This window comes from Triturus cristatus, chromosome 6 (assembly GCF_964204655.1).
Source record: "Triturus cristatus chromosome 6, aTriCri1.1, whole genome shotgun sequence".
NCBI classification, from domain to species: domain Eukaryota; kingdom Metazoa; phylum Chordata; class Amphibia; order Caudata; family Salamandridae; genus Triturus; species Triturus cristatus.
The window spans coordinates 606,483,651-606,504,358 of NC_140589.1; the positions used below are offsets into that span (position 1 = coordinate 606,483,651).

Here is a 20,708-nt window from a genome sequence, read left to right on the forward strand (position 1 = left end):
TCTTTGGAAGGGTGAGGAGGAGGGTAGAAAACAGGGAGAGTAATGGACTGCCCCAAATGAAACGGAGTGACTACCTTTGTCAGGAAAGCAGCCCTGGTCCTGAGAACCATCCTTTCAGCATGCAAGGTAAGGAAAGGAGGATTGGAACTAAGAGCTTGAAGCTCACTCACCCTCCTTGCCGAGGTTATGGCCACAAGAAAAACCACCTTAAATGATAACAGCCTCAAAGGACAAGTATGAAGAGGCTCAAAAGGGGACCCCCATTAGAAAGGTTAAAACAAGATTAAGGTCCCACTGAGGCATTACAAATGGAGTGGGAGGAAACATGTTTGTAAGGCCCTTGATGAACCTCAGAACAACCGGAGATTTAAATAGAGAAGGTTGATCTGGAAGGCATAGAAAAGCCGATAAGGCCGAAAGATAGCCCTTGACCGTGGCCACAGCACAGCCCTGCTGAGCCAAGGAAAGAGCAAACTGGAGCACATTAGAAAGATGGGCTTTTACAGGGTCAATGGATCTCTCCCCACACCATTTAACAAATTTCAACCACCTGTAGGAGTAAATGGACTTGGTGGAGTGTCGCCTGGCCGATAAAATAACATCCACCACATCAGGTGGGAGAGAGAAGGAACTCAGGTTGCCCCGTTCAATCTCCAGGCATGAAGGTGTAAGCTCTGGAGGTGGGGGTGTAGAACCTGCCTCTCCGATTGCGAGAGGTCTGCCCTCAAAGGGAGACAGAGCGGAGGGCACGAGGAGAGGTGGAGAAGATCTGTGTACCACACCCTTCTTGGCCAATCCGGGGCGACCAATATGACTTGGGCCCGGTCTTGGCGAATCTTCCTCAGAACCCGAGGAATCAAGGGTATGGGAGGAAACGCGTAAAGGAGTCGTGAGCCCCAACTCAACTGAAACGCGTCCCCCAACGCCCCCTGCATCGGAAACTGGAGACTGCAGAATGACGGGCAGTGCGCGTTCTCGCGGGTGGCAAACAGGTCCACCCGAGGTGTCCCCCACATCCGGACGTATAGAGGGGATTCTGCTGCTGCCGGTAAGAGCGAAAAGACGATCGCCCAAAGCCCCTAAATTTTCGAAAGGTCGAACCCTTTGCCGGTACTTGCAGGCCCAAGGATTTTGCAGTCAATCGGCTGTCCTTAAAACGCTGAAAGGCAGAGTCCGCTTTCTCCCCAAACAGCTTCTGACCATCAAATGGAAGATCGACCAGCGTAGCTTGAACATCCGCTGAGAAACCAGAGTTACGGAGCCAAGCCTGCCTCCTTACAGCAACAGAAGACCCCATGATCCTTGCCACGGAGTCCGCAGTATCCAACCCTGACTGGATAACTTGCCTGGCAGCCGCCTGAGTGTCCGCTACAACCTTCATGAAGGATGACTTATCCCCTTCAGGCAACTTAGGAGCCAAGGACTTAATGGAATCCATTAGAGCGTGCACGTAACGTCCCAGCAGGCATGTAGCATTAGTCGACTTTAACGCCATGCTTCCTGTCGAAAAGGTCTCCTTGGCTGCCTGATCAGCCTTTTTAGACTCCCTGTCAGCTGGAGACTGAGGAAAGGCACCGGAAAGCATGCTTGGAGCATGAAGCCTGCACAACCAAACTGTCCGGGGACGGATGAGTGGATAAAAAGTCAGGATCCCCTGGTGCAACCTTGTACCTTCTTGCCACCTGTCTACACACTGCAGGAGAAGAAAGGGGCTTCTTCCATACCTCTAATACCGGCTCCAATATGGCCTCATTGAAAGGCAACAAGGGCTCCGATGTCGAAGACGGAGAATGTAACACTTCTGTGAGCAGGTTGGATTTGTACTCTACAGAAGGCAGCTGTAAATCCAGAAGCTCCGCTGCTTTCTTAATCACTACGTGATAGGGAGCCAACTCATGAGGTGGAGAAGACGTGGCAGATGTATGTTCCCACTCTGGGGTCGTATCCAGCCCACTGGCTTCCTCAATGCCCTCGAATTCGTCCGAAGAAGAATCAACCTCACCTTCTTCCACCTCTCGAAATCTTCTTTCCTCCAACACCCTCTGGGCTTACGTGATAGGGAGCCAACTCATGAGGTGGAGAAGACGTGGCAGATGTATGTTCCCACTCTGGGGTCGTATCCAGCCCACTGGTGTGAGAAAGTGCCATCTTTCTTGCATGGTATGCCCCCACTTTTTGCTAAATTGCTGAATGTACTTCGATTGAGTGTACCCTGGGTTCCTGCCAATCAGGTGCCCAGGGCCTATGTTCCTTCCTTAAACCACACAAACTCCAAATTGGCAAACCCTAGCCACATGTCAGCCCCTAGTAAATGGTACCCTAGGTACCCAGGGCCTTGTGACCAGGGAAGTCCTCTAAGGGCTGCAGCACTCATTGTGCCACCCTCAGAGGCCCTGTACCCTTACACACACACACTGCCCTTGCAGGCTGAGTGTCTGGGTGCAGGACAAAACAAAGAGTCGACATGGCACACATCACTGTGTACCATGCCCATCACCTACACTGCCAAGGCATATGTCAGCCACCCCTCTAGCTGGGTGCATTACGCCTATGGTGTGGGCACAGGAGCAGGAGCCCTGTGCCCCTACAGTACCCGGGTCCATTCCTGGGCACTGTAAGTGCAGTGCTGTCATTTAAGAATACATGGTGCTGAGAGCTTGTCAAACACGAGCTCCACAGCACCATATTGGCAACACTGAAGCCTGGGAAGTTTGGTATCAAACTTCTCAGCACATTGAACCCACACTGATGCCAGTGTGGGATTTAATGTACTAAGCACCCCAGAGGGCATCTTAGAAGATGCCCCCTTACAGCTAACTTGCAATCCACGTCTGCTCTGAGGCTGCCCAGGCTGCCACACAGCAGACACGTTGCTGGACCCCTGGGTGGGAGAGCCCCTGCTCTCCCGGGCCTGCAACAATGCACATCCTGGGTGAGGTGAGAAATCTCCTCCCCCAGGATGAGCAAAGGGAAGCTTCAAAGGCATGCCGCCAGTTGGAGTTTCCCCAGGCCACTGCAACCCCCCACTCTGGCGGGAAGCTTGGCCGGAAACCCCATACAAGGACAGGGGATGTGCCAGCCTGCCCACCCCACCCCTCAGGTGGGGGAGGCGAGGTGAAGCACATCTCCGGGCTCTCGCCATCTTGAAGATGGGAGGCCCTACCCTATCAGGATTAGGCTACTGCCCCCCTCCCACAGGAGAGAGGCAGGATAGGGGGTGTACCCACCCCAGGACAAGGACCCATTGGTCCCTGGCCTTCACCTACCTGTAACGCCCCTAAATCTAGTATTTAGGGGCCCCCTGAACCTTCCTTCCCCAGATTCCAGATAGAAAAACGACAAGAAGAGCAAGAAGAACAAAGACCTGCCCTGCAGCTGCTAAAAAGAGAAGACACCAACTGCTTTGGCCCCAGCCCTACCGGCCTGTCGACTCTCGAACCTGCACCAGCGCGGCATCTCACGTGGCCAGCAACCTCACCAACCCCGGAGGACCTGGCTACCCTTTAGCTCTAAGCCCCTGGGACTCCCACGAGTAGAGGCTCTATTCAAGAAACCTACTTGCTATCCCTGGCACCAGCCCGGGACCGCGGACCCAACACACTCTGCACCAGCCAAGCCTGGCCAGTGCCGGAGTGGACAAAGACCCAGAGGACGACCCCACGGCGACTGTGACCCAGAGTCCGGCACCCAAGGACCCCCCTCGACATCCCGGAAGAAGCCTGCAGCCTCAGAACCAAGTGCCACCCCAGCCGCGATCAACCAGAGGGTAAGATTCCCGACGTCAAAAGGCACCCCTGCACCCGGCGCCCTGCGACCCCCTGTGCCCAATCCCGGGGTACCCACCTAACCTACAACTACCCAACTTACCTCTCGAAGTGGTGGTGGCACCTGAAACATCCTCGTCCCCGAGCCTGCAGCCTCTTTCCAAACCGGAATATTCCCATTGATTTCCATTGAGCGCCCTAAGGCTCAAAAGCACCCTGCACCCAGCCGCCCGAGTGGCCCTGGCAGTGCCCTCTCTACTCTAACCTACTTCCCCACTTGCCCTGAGTAAGTGACCAGGAGCCCAGCTCCCACAGCCGCGTGGCTTGCCAGACAGCAGCCACCAACCAAGGCCCCCCTATCCCTCATAGGATAACATTGGGCCCAACTCTCTCTGCACCCGGCCGTCCTGAAACCGCTGAGGGTGAATCAACTGTACTTACCTGACACTGGGGGACCTCTGAGTCCATGCCCGGAATTTCAACACTACCAGTCGAGTACTTACCCTTAAACCGCTAACTTCATTTTCCTCATAGGGTAACATTGACTGGCTTTTTCTTCAAAAATCTTCTAAGTGTGAACTTTTCAAAACTGCAAAAATTCACCAAAAATCAGCCAAGTGACAAAAACGAATTTACTCACCTGCTCCTAGGTGAGCTCCCAGTGCTGGATCTTGGTGCCCAGCCCTGACTCTGAAAAGTGTTCACAACTATACTTACTTCTAACTCATTTTTCTCCCATAGGAAACCATTGTCTGCTTTTCTGTGAAATTTCTTCTAAGTGTCTACTTTTGCAAATTTGAAATATTCTTTTAAAATCGTACCAATTCTGCAAACGAAATTACTTACCTGCTTTTGATAAGGACCCCAGTCCTGGGTCTAGGCACCCAGTCCTGGATTACTAAAGTAACGATTAAGTACTCTACCTGCAATTTGAATTTCTTGCCATAGAGATCCATTGAATGTTTTCTGTGAAATATTTTCTAAGTGCTAACTTTTGAAATAGCTAAATATTATTTAAAAATCATTACAGTTATTAAGTCGACTTTCATCACTTGATTCTGAATACTGACCCCAGGCTGGTTCTAGGATCCAGACCTGGAATTCCAAAAGTAATCTGAAAAGTAATTTATTACAAATAACCTAAATTTACCATTGAGCTCAATGCATTGTTATGTTTAGGAAATAGGATTGTTTATTGCAACCAACTGTGACTGTTTACACAAATTTATTGCTTGAAACAAAAGTATTTATATTCAACCTCTCATTCTGAGAAAGTATATTTTTACCCCCTTTGTGGTTCTAAAAATAAAACAAGCATATATTTTATATATACAAATCATTGGCCTAGAGTTCAGTTATTGAGTGTGTGAAACCATTTGCTGACTGAGTGTGTACAATAAATGCTTTACACTGTCCTCTGGTACTGCCTTACTGCTCGACCAAGCTACCACTTTTGAGAGTAAGGTCATACCTAACTTTGACCTCTATCAGCCTCTGGGGGACTGTGGACTCTGTACACCCTGTACCTATTAGGGAACAGTATATACAGAGCCACTTTCTCACAACTGGCTTCCTCAATGCCCTCGAATTCGTCCGAAGAAGAATCAACCTCACCTTCTTCCACCTCTCGAAATGTTCTTTCCTCCAACACCCTCTGGGCTTCCCTCCTCGACCGGATTCGAGGTACCGACGTCGGCGACGTCGTACGCGGCGGCGGAGGAACCAGAGGAACCGGCGTCGACTGCGCCAGACACGGCGCAGATGGAGTCAGCCTCGACGTCGATGGAGTCGGCTTCGGCGTCGATGGAGCCAGTCTCGGCGTCGAAGGAGGCTCCGAAGCCTGCCGAACCTTCCGAGGTCGAATCGGATCCCCAGACGGCGCCGGAAACTGCCAAGAAGGCGCCATCGGCATAAAGGGGGCCTGAGCATACTGCTGAGGCACCCCCATCGTAAAGGCCATCGGACCCACGGGACCAGCTGGTGCTCCGGATGGGTAGGCCGCACTATTAAAAATGCCATACATAGCATTCAAGAAATTTGCCGAATCCGTACCTGGGGCCGGGAACTGAGGCAAAGGAACCTCTTGTGGGGCCTCCGGCACCGGCTCCGCAATATCCTCCACTGGAGCCTCAGAATCTTCAGGTACTGGAACCGACTCTTCCTGCTCCTCATGCATAGAAGCATCCGACGCCACACGAACCGGAGTCGACGTCTTAGACGGAGCCGAAGACCTCGTCGGAGACTGATTCGAAGTCTGCTTCCTCGAAGGAGAACCCTCCGAGACCTTGAAGGTGAAGGAGACAAACCTTTACTCCGACGTCGATGAGACGAAGCCGACCTCGACCTCGATTTCTTGGACTTCGAGGATCGACGTCTAGAATGTTTACTCTTTTTATGGTGTTTCTTCGACCTCGAAGTCGATGACTCTCTCTTCGATCTCTCCTTCTTCCTCCCTCTTTTTTCCTCACCAATCTTCTTCATGAAGAGCTTGGTCTTCCTTTCCTTGAGTGCCTTCGGGTTCATGCTTCTACAGCATCCGCACTCCTCCATATGTTCCGAGGAGAGGCACCATAAACAATTCTGGTGAGGATCTGTTATCGACATCAAGCCTCCACACTCCCTACAGGGCTTAAAGCCCGACTTCCTAGTCGAAGACATAGTCGAATAAACAGAGATACACGACCAAACTACAAAGTAGCACTGGAGAAAAAATCGTTGCACGTCGAAGGCGCGCAAAAAAGGGAACTGACGTCATCACACCGACGTGGGCTTCTTATGGCTCCGGTGACGTCGATCGGAGTCGCGAGCGGAGCCGGTGTATTATGACGTCGCCCACGTCGACGTGGAATGCTGGGGAAGAAAAGTTCCGTGGAATGCTGGCGCAGGGGATATTCACAAGGTGAGGAATCCACTGGCAGATGTATCCATCAGAAGCAAAAGTTTACGGCTTGTGAGAAAGTGCCATCTTTCTTTTATGGTATGCCCCCACTTTTTGCTGAATTGCTGAATGTACTTTGACTGAGTGTGCCCTGGACTCCTGCCAATCAGGTGCCCAGGGCCTATGTTCCTTCCCTAAACACACAAAACTCAAATTGGCAAACCCTTGCCACATGTCAGCCCCTGGTAAATGGTACACTCTAGTCTACCACTGGGATATTTAAAGGTGAGGAATCTGCAGGTGGAAGTATCCATCTAAAAGAGGTTTGTGGAGCTCCTCTACTAGCGGTCATGAAACAGATATATATATATATATATATATATGTGTTTAAATCACCAGAGTGCTTTTGAAGAATAAAAGTGAACATCAAGCATCAGAGTCTGGCTAACTGTAGGCTCAACCCATTGCAGTTCCTATCTGTGGTCTCATCGTGGTCGATTACAAGTGGCCATCTATATCATAGAAGCACTTCGAAATTCTCTCTATGTAGCTCAGGTACACTGCGGGCTGACAAAGGTGTGAAATAACTGCATAACGTAGTCCCAATTTACACTTCACAGCTTGCTGCCAACCAGGACATCAAAAGATGTAGAAATTACAGCATTACCTTTCTTATAACACGGACCAATCGGAGATCAGAGCCTTTCAACACAATGATGCACCCAAACAAATTCAAATCAAACTTTTATTGAATACATCAACGTAAATATCCGCAACAGTCACCAGATCCGGTCAAATTCTTATTCCTTAAACTTCCTCTGGTAGTACACGCCAACTCCTCAGGTCTTGCCATCTCATCTAAGGGACCTGAAAGTAACAAGTTCTGTTAGCAGGCAGGCAGGCAGGCAAATTGGCATGCACATACCTATTGACAGTCACTCTTGGTCTTAAGTCATATTAAAGCACCTTTACCATGTTTTTATTATTCAGCTAGTATAAACCCCGTAGGATAAATCCAAGTTTGTACTTGTGGCTCTGAACATACTAAGTGGCTAGGCAGCAGTAGCTTATTTAGGAGACTCACAAGCAAAACACCCAGACGGTATAGGTTTGCAAATTCCTCTTTGTGTGCATCATGTTAGGTTGCGCTTAAAGGTAAAACAAGTTGCTACTGCTCCATATGAACTGATGCATTACAGAAGGTTTAAAAAAAAAAAAAAAAAAAAAAAAAAAAAAAAGAAAAAGGGTAACCAAGCCCACCTATGCAAATTTCACGTTAAAAGGAATGATCTCAGAAGTCAGATCTGTATGAAAGCTTTCATCAGGCATTCAAGGTTTGGGATAGTTTCATCGCTGAACAGACCATTACAGATAAGATTACAATTATACCTGGAACAAGACTTCTACACTGGTCCTTCAACCTGAAATTAGAAGAAAAAAACCCAATCAGGTACTGTATCAAAAAAAGCTCAATTACTGACAAAAAAGCTAGACTTTACATGCAGCATATCCGTGTCTACAGTGAAAAGTTAATCTGAAGTTTTTCATCTAGGGAAGGCCAACAATCTGGGACTGCACAACGGGATAGGCCTCATAACTCAGTCCTTGCTTTTTAATATTACAGAACTTCTACTGAACCCACTTCATAAATGGCAAATTTGCCTGAAGAGGATTGCATAAGTTGCAATCTACATACATGTGAGGAAATAGGGTGTATTATATGGAGGGGTTGTGATGCCTCACCGTGTCAAACACTTACCAACCGCTTTAGAACCAGTAGGTTTTATTTACTACACCCTCTAGCTCAACTCTGGGTAGCTGTGGCACAAAGGACCACATGTAAAGTATTTACACAGCACTAAAACAATTTTAGAAGAAATTCACAAGACACTCAAGGAACCAGACACTAATTTCTAAAAATAGACTATTTTTGAACTCCAAAATGAAAAAGATCAGAGAGTTTGCAAAGATGGAATATGCTACTTACCAGTATGCATCTGTTCTTGGCATGTAGAGCTGCAGAGTTGTACACTTAGCATAGATCGCCATCTGGTGTTGGGCACGGATGTTTGCAGTTTGTTTTTGTTCTTTGGACAGTCTTTGGAAGTCACGAGTTCGGTGACTCCTCCTTCGGTCCGTACTGCGCATGGGCTTCGGCTCCATCCTCAGATTGTTTTTCGCCAACAGGGAAATGATGGAGCGTAGTAATAACAGTGAGAAACCCATGTGTGTTGTATCTAAATAAGATGGACTGGAACGGATACAGGTAGCCGGGGAGGCGGGTGGGCGTGTACAACTCTGCAGCTCTACATGCCAAGAACAGATGCATACTGGTAAGTAGCATATTCCGTTCGAGGCATATGAGCTGCAGATTGTACACTTAGCATAGATTATATAGCAGTACCCAACCTTAGCGGCGACCACCGGTATCCGTTGGAGCGGTTTGAAAAAGTGTCTTTAGTACAGCCTGGCCCACACTAGCTTGTTGCTTGGAATGCACGTCTACACAGTAATGTTTTGTGAAGGTGTGCGGTGTGGACCATGTGGCTGCTTTGCAGATGTCATCTAAGGGTATGTTCCCTAGAAAAGCCATAGAAGCCCCTAACTTTCTAGTAGAGTGGGCTTTAGGTGGAACAGATAATGTTCTTTTTGCCTTTTGATAGCAAATTTGTATGCACTTTACAATCCACCTAGCTATCCCTGATTTAGAGATGGGGTTGCCTTTATGTGGTGGAGAGAAGGAAACAAACAATTGTTTAGTCTTCCTGAAAGGTTGCGTTCTCTGTATATAGTACAGTAAAGCCCTCTTAACATCAAGTGTGTGTAAGGCCCTTTCCGCAACAGATTGAGGTTGCGAGAAAAAGACAGGCAATTCCACCGATTGATTGAGATGGAAGGGGGAAATGACCTTGGGCAGAAACTTCGGATTGGTACGAAGTATGACCTTGCTGTGATGTATTTGTAGGAAGGGTTCCTGTATAGTGAACGCTTGTATTTCACCAACCCTTCTAAGGGAAGTGATAGCTACGAGGAAAGCTGTTTTCCAGGTGAGGAACTGTAGCTCACATTTATGCATTGGTTCGAAGGGTGGACCCATTAGCCGTGTAAGAACTACATTTAGATTCTATACAGGGGAAGGTGGTGCCCTGGGAGGAATTACTCGTTTAAGGCCTTCCATAAAGGCTTTAATAGCGGGCACTCTGAACAGTGATAAATGTTGTCTGTTTTGTAGATAAGCAGCAATCGCTGCTAGGTGTAGGCGTATGGATGAATATGCCAGGTGAAGATGGAGCAGATAGCATATGATGTGCTGTATGGATGCATCTAAAGTGTTGATTGTATTGTTACGGCAGTAAACTACAAATCTCTTCCACTTTGCGGCATATCATGCTCGAGTGGTAGGACGTCTGGCTTCCTTGATAATGTTCATGCAATCAGGGGGAAGGTTAAGGTACCAAAATTCTAAGATTTCAGGAGCCAGATCGCAAGGTTGAGCTGAGCTGGGTCCGGGTGCCTGATTTCTCCATGGTTCTGAGTTAGGAGGCATGGGGACAGGTGCAGTTTTTGATGTGGTACCACCGAGAGCTGTAGTAGTGTGGTGTACCACGGCTGCCTGGCCCATGTTGGAGCTACCAGAATGAGTGTGAGGGAGTGCTGCTGTAGCTTCCTTACCATTAATGGAATTAGCGGGAGAGGTGGAAAGGCGTATGCAAATTTGCCTGACCAGTTCATCCATATCGCATTGCCTTTGGACAATGGGTGTGGGTATCTGGCGGCGAAGCTTGGGCATTTTTTGTTTTCGTGGGTGGCGAAGAGGTCTATCTGAGGATGCCCCCACTTTTGAAAGAATGGGTGAAGGACCTGTGGATGCAGTTCCCATTCGTGCAGTTGTTGCGTTTGTCTGCTGAGCAGATCTGCCATGGTGTTTTGTACGCCTGGAACATGCTGTGCCAGGAGAAAGATGTTTTGAGGAATTGCCCATCTCCATATGCTCTGGGCTAAGCGGGAGAGCTGGGGAGAGTGTGTCCCCCCCTGTTTTTGGATATAATACATTGCAGTCATATTGTCTGTGCGAATGAGGACTGCTTTGGCCGAAATCTGTTTTTGAAAGGATTTTAGGGCTAGAAAGATCGCCAAGAGCTCCAGATGGTTGATGTGGAGCGACTTTTGCTGTGGCGTCCATAGACCTTGCATTGTGAGGTGTAAGAGGTGCGCTCCCCAACCAGAGAGCGATGCGTCCGCCGTTAGAATCACCTGAGGAACCGGGTCCAGGAACGGCCGCCCTTTGGAAAGGTTTGTGGTGTTCCACCACTGCAGAGAGTGATGGGTGCGGCCGTCCACCAACACCAGATCCGTCAGCTGTCCCTGGGCCCGGTTCCACTGTCGTGCTAGGCACTCTTGGAGTGGACGCATGTGAAGTCTTGCATGGGGCACTATGAAAATGCAAGATGCCATCATCCCTATGAGCTTCATAAACACTCGTGCTGGAAGAGAGTGTTGAGGAAGGAACGTTTGGCGCAAGGCTTGTATGCTTGCGATTCTGGCTGAGTTTGGATAGGCAATACCTTTGGAGGGGTCTATAGTGGCCCCGAGATATTGCTTTGTGTGAGATGGTAGGAGGTGGGACTTTTGGTAGTTCACCGTGAAGCCTAGCTGGTGGAGCAGTTGAATGGTGCTGTTGGTATGTTGCACACATTGGTTGTAGGATGCGGCTTTTATGAGCCAGTCGTCTAAGTAAGGGAAGACGTGAATATGTTGACGTCTGAGGTGTGCTGCTACAACTGCTAGGCATTTGGTAAACACCCGTGGTGCGGTGGTGACCCCGAAGGGGAGAACTGTGAACCGGTAATGTTGACCGTCCACCACAAACCTGAGGTACTTCCTGTGAGAAGGGTGTATTGGAATGTGAAAGTATGCGTCTTTCAGATCCAAGGTAGTGAGAAAGTCTCCCTGACAGAGGAGCGGGAGGACTTGTTGCAGGGTGACCATGTGGAAATAGTCTGAATGTATGTACGCATTTAGAGGCCGGATGTCCAGAATGGGCCTCAGGGTCCCGTCTTTCTTCGGTATTAAGAAATACAGAGAGTAGACCCCTAGATTTTGCTGATTGACGGGGACCTGCTCTATAGCGTGTTTTTGGAGGAGGGAGAGCACCTCCTGTTTGAGCAGTGTGGAATGTTCTTGAGACATTGGACGGTGCCTTGGTGGGATATTGGTAGGGGTAGATGTTAGCTCGAGACAGTACCCTGACCGAATAATTTTGGTCACCCATTTGTCCGATGTTATGGATTCCCATGCGTGGATAAAGTTTTGTAGTCTGCCCCCGACCGGAGTGGGATGGTCTGGGGGGAGCGGAGGGAAGTCATTGTGCGGGCGGGGTGGCAGAACGGGTGGTGTTAGTTTTGCCCCTGCCCTTATTGTTGTTGCCTCTGTAACCACCCCTTTGGTAGCCCTTTGAAAAGGTATTTTGAGGAGGGGACTTGTAGGAGGTAGAGGCGCTATCGGTGGAGTAGCCTCTGCCTGTGCTGCGAAAGGATGAGCGTCGAAAGGAGCGTTTAGGGGTCTGTGATTGTAACGCCCCCATAGACTTTGCTGTGTCTGTGTCTTTTTTCATCTTTTCTAATGCTTCGTCCACCTTTGGCCCGAAGAGATTTTGTTGGTCAAAGGGGTGATTTAGGATGGATGCCTGGACTTCGGGCTTGAACCCTTAGATCCTAAGCCAGGCATGACGACAAAGCAGGACACTAGTATTTATGGCTCTAGAAGCAGTGTCGGCTGCATCGAGGGCACATTTAATGGAGGTGTTAGTAATCAGCTTACCCTCCTGTATCAGCTCATGAGCTTTGCGTTTGTGTTTTTCTGGGAGGTGCTGTATAAGAGCCTCAAGCTCATCGTAGTGTGCTCTGTCATAGCGCGCAAGCAGCGCTTGTGTATTTGCAATGCGCCAGATGTTCGCGGCTTGTGAGGTGGTGCATTTGCCAGACGCGTCTAGAAGTTTGGATTCCTTATCTGGCGGTGGGGCTTCTCCTGAGGACTGGGAGTTAGACCGCTTTCTAGCTGTGGACACAACTAGGGAATCTAAGGGAGCAGGGCCCTTAATGTATGTAGGGTCTGTGGGTGCCGCCTTATACTTTTTTTCTATTCTAGGGTTCAATACCCTGGCCCTGACAGGGTCTTTGAACACCTCTGCAGCATGCTTGGTGACACCTTTAAGCATGGGCAAGATAGCTGTGGACTTATCCTGAATGTCAAATGTATCCAGTAAGAAGTCGTCTTCCACTGGTTCACTATGCATTTCCACCCCATGGTAGTGTGCTGCTCTCTGCACTAAGTGGTGAAACCCTAAGGAGTCCTCTGGGGGAGACGGCCTGGATGGGTATAGGTCGTCCTGAGGCACATCCGGTATGTCAGGGTTTTGGTAGTCTTCCCATGGGTCTGGGGTCCCCGGTGGAGTAGGGTCCATTGGGGCGTCCGCCGGGTCATAATCTGGAACCCCGTAATCCGGATCTGGGGACGGGGAATGATGAGGCAAGGGTGGCGGAGACCTGGGAGGGGGAGGGGGTGGAGGAGGAGGAGGTAATGGGGAGGGCACTCTGAGAGGAGAAGTAGCAGAGTCCTTCCTCTTGGGCGGTGGAGGAGGAGCCGGTGTGTCAAGACGTCTTTTCTTGACAACTAAAGTCAATAGCCCAGTCTTTGGATCCTAAAATAAGGTCTTTTGCAAAGGGTCTGGTGTAAAGAGGTCCAGTGGCACCGAATCGTCCGCTGGCGCCGATGTTTTCGGAGCCGAGGATTTTGATGGCTTCTCTGCGCCATGCCTTTTTGGAACCTCCGGTTTTTGCGGCGTCGAAGTAGTTTTTGGCGCCGGAGCGTCAGTGCCGAGGGATTTGTGTTTGTGTTTTGTCGGCACCGAGAGTCCAGGCTTCGGCACCGGTGGCTTCGGAGTCGAGCTGGGCATCACTTTCTTCGGTGCCGGACGGTGTTTTTCGGCACCAGGCGTCGGCTGGCTCGAGCCCGAGCTGCCGTGAGACTTCTGAGGCTTCGACACCGGGCCCGAAGGTGGGGTGATGGAAGCTGTGTGCTTGGTTTTACCCAGGCCTGCAGGCGAGGGTGTAACCTGAGTCTCTTTGGTTTTGGGCGCGGGGGTGGGAGGGGGTACAGTACTCACGACCCGCTGCGCCGGTGTGATGTCCTCCACGTCGGAGTCGTCGGCCTCGGAAGCGCTGACGTTTTCCTCCTACTCGGTGTGTAGTTGCCCCGAAGCTCCGGCGTCGTCTCCGAAGATGTCCGGTGGAGCTGTGGTCGATGAGTGCGCCATGGTGCGTCGAGCTCTTCGATCCCGGATGGTCTTTTTTGATCGAAAAGACTTGCATGCGGGGCAGTCTCTAGCCTCGTGTTCTGGAGAGAGGCAAAAGTTACACACCTGATGGAGGTCGGTGTGGGGAAATTTAGACCCACATTTTGGGCACTTTTTGAACGGAGTCCTTTCCATCGGCCGGGACCGGAGTCGAGGAGGGCCCGAAGGCCGGTGCCGATGTGCGGAATGGAGAAAAGTGCCGCTTCGATAGATGAAGAAACTCGAAGAACGAGGATTTTCAGTCGAGGCTGGAACCGTAGAAGTTCGAAGCCGGAGCACGAAGTATCACATCCGAGCCCGATGGCGGAAAAAACACAATCTGAGGATGGAGCCGAAGCCCATGCGCAGTACGGACCGAAGGAGGAGTCACCGAACTCGTGACTTCAAAAGACTGTCCAAAGAACAAAAACAAACTGCAAACATCCGGGCCCAACACCAGATGGCGATCTATGCTAAGTGTACAATCTGCAGCTCATATGCCTCGAATATAGCAATTACAAGGTACAGTAAATTTGCACGTTCACTTAACTGTGAACAAGCACTGGCAAATTATGAATTTGACACTTAAAAGTTTTCTTTGAAAATGTTTCCAAGTTTCTATACGGTTACTTTGAGTTACTTTAGGTGGCCAACTCTGACAGGGAGCCAGTCAGGGGGACCAGCAAGGTCCTCGGAAACAAACCTTGGAGTAATAACTAGTCTTCAGAAGTTCAAGGCACTTTTATCCCTTTGCTATAGGTTCCTATGGAAGTGGTCCTGATGCAAGGAATACAGAATGCGGAGATGCTCAAGCATTTTGTAGATGTGATCGACATGGTTCTTCATGCTGGCTACTTCTTGGTCCACAAGCTCAGTGAGGCGGTCCTCACCACCGGGCTCGACTTCCCTTGAAGTCCTCTCAGCCTTGGCAGAAGTCCAGTTGCCACTGGGCTACCAGTCGCCCAGTATCGTGGGTATAGCCAAATCCTTTCCTGGAAGCGATAGCGTAACTTATGGGTGACCAAGCTGCACTTGGATAGATCTCCTGGGCCTAGCAGACACAGGAGTAACTTCGAGTGTTGGGTCTTGACCACATGTGCTCCAAAGCTACAAGAAACAGCAGCTTGAAAATCTGGCCCACCAACACGCTGCAGCAAGTTCTTTCAGCTATTGTAGCCCTGTACTTCAAACCGGTCCAACTGATCTTTGGAGAAGACTTCACCACAAGCAGGACACAGCAGACACAGTCCCTTCTACTTTGCTAGCCACCGGGTTCAGCAGGTGCCGTCCACGCTGGTGCAGCCTCTCTTCGTTGGGTCCTTGGTGCAGCAGGGCAGTCCTTCAGTCCTCTTCTCCAGTCCAACAAGATCGGAGTTCTGGGTGCCCTATTTATGCTCAGAAAACTTCCTTGCGGTATGATGTGGTCACTGGCCAATGGGCTACCTGGTTCCCTCCCCATGTGACATCTGACCATCCCAGGAAGCACCATACTGCCTACTTCCAATATGGCAGAACTCCTCTCTTGGCGTCCAAATTTCCCTAGCCCGACCCAGAGGTGTGACTACCAAGGGGGCTTTAGCCCCCCCCCCCCCCCCCCCCCCAGTTTGGCAACCGGTTTTCCTGTCCCATTCCCCAGTGCCAGCCTACCCAAGACACTAGAACAGCCCCTCTCCCAAGTGCTTCCCATTTGCCCTTTAAAGATCTTCTCCTTTGAAGCTTTCCTTTTGGGCAAACACTTGTGTTGCTTCTTGCAGGAGGGAGGGAACATCTCTCTCCTGTGCAGGTGTAGGAAGCTGGCTCTTTGCACGATATACCTCTTTTTGGTATATCATATAAAGAGTCCAGGTATTCGCTTATGAGTGACAGGGGATTGAGCATGCAATCTCAAAGTGCTCTTCTAGGGGGGGGGGTAGGGTGGTCGAGCAGCCTTAGGCTTATTGAACAAGCTGCTTACCTTTGATAACTCATTAACTGGTAGAGATAATATCTAACTGCAGATTCCTTAGCTTCAAATTTCCCAGGCGTCAGACAGGATCCGGAAACGTTTGTGCTAGCAGGCCGTCGGGTGACTCAGTTCGGCTCTGCATGGCGTCGTTGGCACCGGATGAAATATCATGGTCACCTATATAGGTGCTACCTAGGGGCTCGGACGTCAGTTACTTTTCACTATTTCCATGACAGAAATGCAGAACCATGAAGTGAACTGACAAGTGTGTGTCAAAACTAGGGCCCTGTAAGTGGGGCAACCCTAGCCCTATAAATAAGTTTGCACAGTGGGGAGGCATGGGTGGGTCTGTAAGGAATCTGCAGCTAGATACGGTCTCTACCAGATAATGTGTTACCAAAGGTAACGAATAGTTTCTTACCTGTCGGTGTAGTTTCGCAGCTTGAAGATCTTTCTGGATTCACTATGCTGTGCATTATTCCGCGATTGGTGGTTGGGTCCGGATTCGTAGTCTTTCTTTTGTTTTTGTTATTTGTAGCCCAGGTGGGCGTCGACGTCCCACCATTTGGTGCACCTCTCGTGACATCGTCGTGCTTCCTGCGGAAGTCCCACCTTTGGGGCACCATCTTTGGGTTCTTTTTTCCTTTTTTTACTAACCCTAGGCGTTCTCTTAATTTTCCTTTTCCAATTTCCTTTAGTATTTCAATTATTCTGTTCTTCCTTGTCCTTCCACCTCTTTCTCCATCCTCATCTTCCTGGCGGAGGTGGGTGGGTTCGCTAGTGAATCCAGAAAGATCTTCAAGCTGCAAAACTACACCGACAGGTAAGAAACTATTCGTTTTGCAGCGTGAATCTTTCTGGATTCACTATGCTGTGCATAGACTTTGTAGCGGTTTGTTATCTTTGTGGCGGCTGGGTGGTAGATGAGTGTTGGCTGTTGAATATGTGTTGAAGCACCTTCTGCCCTACTAGTGCTTCCTTGTTCATCTGTATGTCCACGCAATAGTGCTTAGTGAACGTGTGCACTGAAGCCCATGTTGCCGCCAGGCATATGTCTTGAATGGGCGTATTTGCCAGAAAGGCAATAGTTGCTCCCTTCTTCCTTGTGGAGTGAGCTCGTGGCCCATCCGATAGCTCCTGCCCTGCCTGTTTGTGGCAGAATTGTATTGTCAGTGCGATACATCGTGCAATGGTGGCTTTTGTCACGGGTCTACCCAGGAAACTAGTTGCAAAGGAGACAAAGAGCTGCTTAGTCTTCCTGTGCTCTTTGGTCCTCTCAATGTAGTGCATCATTGCCCTTCTAGCGTCTAGAGTGTGCAGTGCCCTTTCTGCGCTTGTTGTGGGGTTTTGAAAGAAACTAGGTATCTGAATTGTCTGGTTCATATGGAATGTCGACACCACCTTAGGCATGAAGTGTGGGTCCGGTCTTAGAACCACCCTATCCTTGTGTATCTGGATGTAGGGCTCTTGCAGTGTCAGTGCTGGCAGCTCGCTCACTCTGCGCAGCGAGGTTATCGCTACCAGGAAGGCTGTTTTCATTGTCAGCATTTGCAGCGTGGCCTTGTGGATGGGCTCAAACGGCGCCTTCATAAGCTCGGTTAGGACCACGTTGAGGATCCATGCCGGCGGCGGCATCCTCTTTGGTGGCGCAATTCTTTTCGCCCCCTCCAGGAACCTCTTTACTACCTGTGACGTAAAGAGACTTCCTCCTCTCTCCCCTCGTGTGTAAGCTACGATTGCCGCTAGGTGTACCCTTAGGGAGGATGAGCATAGATTACTTTTTAGTAGGTGGGTGAGATAGCTAAGCACCGTTGACTGCTGTCATTTTATTCAGTAGTTTATTTCTGCTGCACCATATTGTGAACCTTTTCCATTTCTCCCCATAGCATTTTCGTGTTGTAGGTCTCCTTGCCTCCCGCAGCACTCGCATAGTGCTTGGAGGTAGGTTCAGGTGCGCAAACTCTAAGTCTTCAGGAGCCATGCCGCCAGGCTGCGGCTCTCTGGCTCTGGATGCAGGACCTCTCCGTTCTGCATGGAGAGCAGGTCCTTTCTTCTTGTGAATTTGTGAGGAGTGCCTTGTGCCATTTCCACTATTTGAGAGAACCAGGTCTGCCTTGCCCACTGTGGTGCCACTAGGATCAGTGTCATGTTGCTGGTCTTGCACTTGTCGAGCACCCTGTGTAACAGCGGTATCGGTGGAAAAGCGTAGGCAAATGTCTTTGACCAACTTATCCATAGGGCATTCCCTTGCGATTGCTGTTCTGGTTGTCTGGATGCGAAGTTTTGGCATTTTGCATTCAGGCGTGTTGCAAACAGGTCTATTGTCGGTGTTCCCCACCTTTGGAATAGCCTCTGCGTTTCCTGTCCATTGAGCTCCCACTCGTGGGATGCCGATGTCTGTCTGCTGAGCCAGTCTGCCTCCACATTGTCCTTCCCTGGTAGGTGTATGGCCAGCAGGTCTATCTTGAGTGGGATGGCCCATCTCCAAATCCCCTGTGCCAGAGTGGAAAGGGGGAACGATTGTGTCCCTCCCTGCTTGTTGATATAGAACATGGTAGTCGTATTGTCCGTCTGTATCAACACTTTCTGGTTGTATAGCTGCTTCTGGAAGGCCTTCAGGGCTAGCAGGACAGTCTTCAATTCCAGGTAATTGATGTGTCTGACCGCATCTGCCGGAGTCCACAGACCCCTCACTCTGAGTTTGTTCATGTGTGCTCCCCATCCTATTTGTGATGCGTCCGTGGTGATGGTCACAGTTGGGTTTGGTGGTATCAAGGTCTTTCCTGTAGTTAAGTTCTCCCTGTTCCACCATGCTATCTCCTCCTGCACTGCGTGCGTAACAACCACTAGATCCTCCCAACTCCCGCTTGCTTGTGACCATTGCTGTTGCAGCCATTCTTGGAATGGTCTCATGTGAAGCCGTACATTGGGGACTAGGTGGATGCATGACGCCATCATCCCCATGATCTTGCTCACTGTTCTCACTGTCAGAACTCGCCCCTTCTGGTAGAGACGCGTCTCGTTCAGCAGGGCTATTGTTCTTCTCTCGCTGGGCATGACCGTTCAGTCTATGGTGTTGATCTTCGCCCCCAGGAAGATCTTCACCTGTTCTGGTACCATCGATGACTTCCCCCAGTGCATCGAGAACCCCAGGTTCGTTAGTGTTCTTGTCACCCATTCTGTGTGCTCCTCGCACTTGTCGCGAGTGCTTGCTTTGATTAGCCGTCTAGGTAAGGATACACACGAATCCCTTCCCTTCGTAGGTACGCTGCTACTGCTGCAAGGCATTTTGTGAAAACCCTTGGGGTGGACTTTAGACCGAATGCCAGGGTTGTAAACTGATAATGATCCTGGTTGATGTTGAACCGTAACAGGTTTTTGTAACGTCTGTTCATTGGGATGTGCAGGTAGGCGTCTTTGAGATCCACGGTGGACATGAAGTCTCCGCCTCGCATTTGGGGTAGCACTTCTTGTAGTGATGTCATTTTGAATTTTTGCGTCTTTATGAATTTCTTTAGGAATCTTAGGTCCAGGATGGGTCTTAGTGATTCGTCCACCTTTGGTACCAGGAAGTAGTTTGAGTACATTCCCTTGTTCCTTTCTCTGCATGGCACTGGTTCTATGGCCCTCTTTTTCAGTAGTTGAAGTGTCTCCTCCCTGAGTTGAGCGAGCTCTTGACGCGAGCGCCGTCTTCTCTTTGGTTTCTTGTTTGGAGGCCTTTTCTCTAACTCTATGCAGTATCCGTGCTGTATGACGTTGAGAACCCATTTGTCTGAGGTTATTTGTTGCCATTGTTGCAGGTAGAGGCCCAGTCTTCCGCCTACCGGTGTTGCATGTTCGTAGGCGCTTGTTTTGTGTAACCCCCTTGGTGTTCTTACATTGCGCTTCACCCTTCGGGGTATGCTGGGGGTGAGCGTCTTTTTGCGTGTGTAGTCACTTAGATGAGGGTTGGTCTCCCCCTCTCCTCCTTTGGCCACGTCTGTTTCCCCTCCCGCGAAAGGACTGGCCTCGAGGCTGGTACTGCCAGTTCTGCTTCTGCTGTCCCTGCTGGCTGTGACTGTCACCCTGCTGCCCTTGCTGGAATGTCTGGTGCGATGTACCCTGCTGGATTCCTCCCCTTCCGTAGGGTCTCCGATTTGGGGTGCCTCTTCGCATCCCTCTGAATTGCAGGGCCCCCATGGATCTTGCGGTCTCATTTTCCTTTTTCAGTTGGGTGAGCTTCTCGTCCACAGTTTCCCCGAACAGAGTTTCACAGTTGAAAGGGGTGTTCAGTATGTTATTCTGGACTTCCTGCTTGAATCCAGAGATTCTGAGCCAAGCCTGTCTCCTTTCAGTGATCCCTATGGCCATCAGTCTGCTCGAAGTTTCCGCCCCGTCCAATGCAGTCTTGATGCATGAGTTGGCGATATTCTTCCCTTCCTCCACTAGATGGGAAGCCCTTTGACGGTACTCTTCTGGGAGATGCTTGACTAGTTCCCCCATCTCATCCCAATGCTGGTACTGGTGTCTGTTCAGTAGCGCGTTTGAGTTTGCCATGCGCCAGTGCATTGCGGCGTTTCTTTCTACCTTCCTTCCAGTGAGGTCCATCCTTCTGCTCTCCTTATCAGGAGGTGGGCCCGTGGTCGCCGGCACATTGGCTCTTTTCCTGGCTGTGGAAGCAATGATGGAGTCGGCAGTGACCGATCCCTTGATGTAAGGAGGATGTAAGGAGGATCCTGCGAGGAGTGCTTGTACTTCTTTTCCGTTCTGGGTGTGATGGACCGGCATGTTCCCGGGTCCTTAAACGCC

At 50.1% G+C, this 20,708-nt stretch overlaps 1 long non-coding RNA gene and 1 other non-coding gene across 2 annotated transcripts in view; both read right to left on the bottom strand.

The window, feature by feature from the left end:
- Positions 1 to 7,373: 7,373 nt before the first annotated feature.
- LOC146817561 (uncharacterized) overlaps positions 7,374 to 20,708 on the bottom strand; it is a 249,002-nt gene continuing 235,667 nt past the window's right edge. Inside the window, exons 61-62 of the long non-coding RNA XR_014963013.1 lie at positions 8,032 to 8,063; positions 7,374 to 7,509 (exon numbers count right to left, since the gene is read on the bottom strand). This is a non-coding gene — a long non-coding RNA (uncharacterized LOC146817561). The remainder of the gene's footprint in view (positions 7,510 to 8,031; positions 8,064 to 20,708) is intronic.
- LOC146817562 (small nucleolar RNA SNORD50) lies at positions 7,931 to 8,001 on the bottom strand. The gene has a single exon (XR_014965178.1). It is a non-coding gene; the product is annotated as a small nucleolar RNA SNORD50 (small nucleolar RNA).